This window comes from Schistocerca serialis, chromosome 10 (assembly GCF_023864345.2).
Source record: "Schistocerca serialis cubense isolate TAMUIC-IGC-003099 chromosome 10, iqSchSeri2.2, whole genome shotgun sequence".
In the NCBI taxonomy this organism is placed as follows: Eukaryota; Metazoa; Arthropoda; class Insecta; order Orthoptera; family Acrididae; genus Schistocerca; species Schistocerca serialis.
The window spans coordinates 56951906-56954305 of record NC_064647.1 but is presented as its reverse complement, the minus strand read 5'-3'; the positions used below and the strand labels follow the sequence as shown (position 1 = coordinate 56954305).

Below are 2400 nucleotides of genomic sequence, written 5' to 3'. Positions count from 1 at the left end.
ATTAACCCGCCAAGGTCTCTGATGTTCCACTTGTCGCAGCCATCGTGGATTTTCCGTTGCCAATAGTGCATATTATTCCGGTTTACGTTACCGCTGTTGGTGAATGACGCTTCGTCGCTAAATAGAACGCGTGCAAAACATCAGTCATCGTCCCGTAATTTCTCTTGTGCACAGTGGCAGAACTGTACAAGACGTTCAAAGTCGTCGCCATGCAATTCCATAGAAATATGGTACGGATGCAATCGATGTTGATATAGCATTCTCAACACCGACGTTTTTGAGATTCCCGATTCTCGCTCAATTTGTCTGTTACTGATGTGCGGATTAGCCGCGGCAGCAGCTAAAACACCTGCTTGGGCATCATCATTTGTTGCAGGTCGTGGTTGACGTTTCACATGTGGCTGAACACTTCCTGTTTCCTTAAATAACGTAACTATCCGGCGAACGGTCCGGACACTTGGATGATGTCGTCCAGGATACCCAGCAGCATACATACCACACGCCCGTTGGGCATTTTGATCACAATAGCCATACATCAACACGATATCGACCTTTTCCGCAATTGGTAAATGGTCCATTTTAACACGGGTAATGTATCACGAAGCAATACCGTCCGCACTGGCGGAATGTTACGTGATACCACGTACTTATACGTTTGCGACTATTACAGCGGCATCTACCACAAAGCGAAAAAAGCATTCCAACTAAAACATTGATATTTCCACCATCTGGTTTCCCCCTTCAAGGTAGGCGAGTTTCTTTCTTTGTAGTTTTTTCGTTTGATGCTTATTTCGTGAGATACTTGGCCCGGTCACTATCAATGGACCACCCTGTATACGACGGTTGGAACCTTAAAAGTGGCAACTGAGGAGGAGGAGGAGATTAGTGTTTAACGTCCCGTCGACAACAAAAGTGGCAACTGTTTATCTACAGCTCGTACAAAAAAGTTTTATTGACTTTCAGAGTAGTCACCAGCATTGTGTATAACCCGTTGCCAGCGATGTGGAAGTCGTAGGATACTCTTAGCACTGCCAATTGTGTTGACAGTTCGAGCGGCGCGGTCTATTGCCCGACGAATTTGTAGCAGTTATTCTCGAAGACAGAAGAAATCGGAGCATCGAAGCGTTTTTCACATCGCTAAAGTATCGTGACTCGTTGTGAAAAATCCTGTACAAGAGTATGGCTCAGGCTATATTTCCTTCATATATTCCCTCTCATCCAGTAAAAAATCTGTTCATTTCAGCCTAATATCTCTTACGCCTTGCATTGCAGGACTAGAATATTAAACTCATTTTTGGCTCATGACGGAGTGCTGAGAGCATGCCCTACTCGTCACAGGATGCCTCCTCACTTTCCAACTCTCTTAAAGTAGTCAAATGCCTCATCACCTGCAAAGTCTTTCAAGGCAGCGAAATAGTAGCATAGAGGGATTGTAAATATCAGATTAATACTACGTACCACATTATCAAATCGGTAACATAGCTAATTTTGTTACGATGGCCATCTCTCAATGTGTAGGTGAGTTTAGAAATTTCGTTCAAAGATCTCGCCGCAACGAAAAAAAGAAGGCTGATTACCGCTCCAAATCGCGAATCGTATCCTGGACACTCTCGCCCCAGCTTCCACACGGCAGCACGTCACCGACATCGTGAGTGTCCCTATGCACAGTGAGTGCTTTCTTCCTACAGTTGGCTTACACTCGCCAGGTTACTCTAATGGCAATCCCTGGAGGGAAGGCGATGTTCTTTTCGAGGAAGCCTATTGAGAAAATGTAGAGAGCTGACATTTGAACCTGACTGCAGAAGCATTCTTCTGTCGCCAACATACATTTCGCGTAAGGACAACGAAGATATACTAAAAATGTGCGCTTATACAGTGTTGTATAGATAGACTTTGATTTCCCCTCGCTCTGTTTGTGAATGGAATAGGGAAGGAAATGACTGGCAGTGGTACAGGGTACCCTCCGCTGCGCACCGTACGATGGGTTGTGAATCGTGCACATAAATGTACATGTAAGTTTAGTCTACCTATTAAGATGTCAGTCCATCCATTTATAGGCACGCAAAATTCACGGGAGAACGTTGTCTCTTAAATGTCGAGAAAAGTAAAGACGGAACTTCTGCAGCAAAGGAGGCCCGGTTGTTTTGTATTATCGCGAAATAGGGGAGATAGTGCCATAGACATGATACATGAATTGGAGTGGCAATCATTAAAACAAAGGCGATTTTCGTTGCGACGGGATCTTCTCATGAAATTTCAATCACCAGTTTTCTCCTCCGATTGCGAAAACATTCTGTTGGCACCAACTTACATAGGGATAAATGATCATCACGATAAAATAAGAGAAATCAGGGCTCGCACAGAAAAATTTAAGCGCTCGTTCATCCCGCGCGTCGTTCG

General features: G+C 44.5%; 1 pseudogene; it reads left to right on the top strand.

Annotated features, from left to right (window-relative positions):
* Positions 1–1194: 1194 nt before the first annotated feature.
* Positions 1195–1364, top strand: LOC126425427 (U2 spliceosomal RNA; annotated as a pseudogene).
* Positions 1365–2400: the final 1036 nt, after the last annotated feature.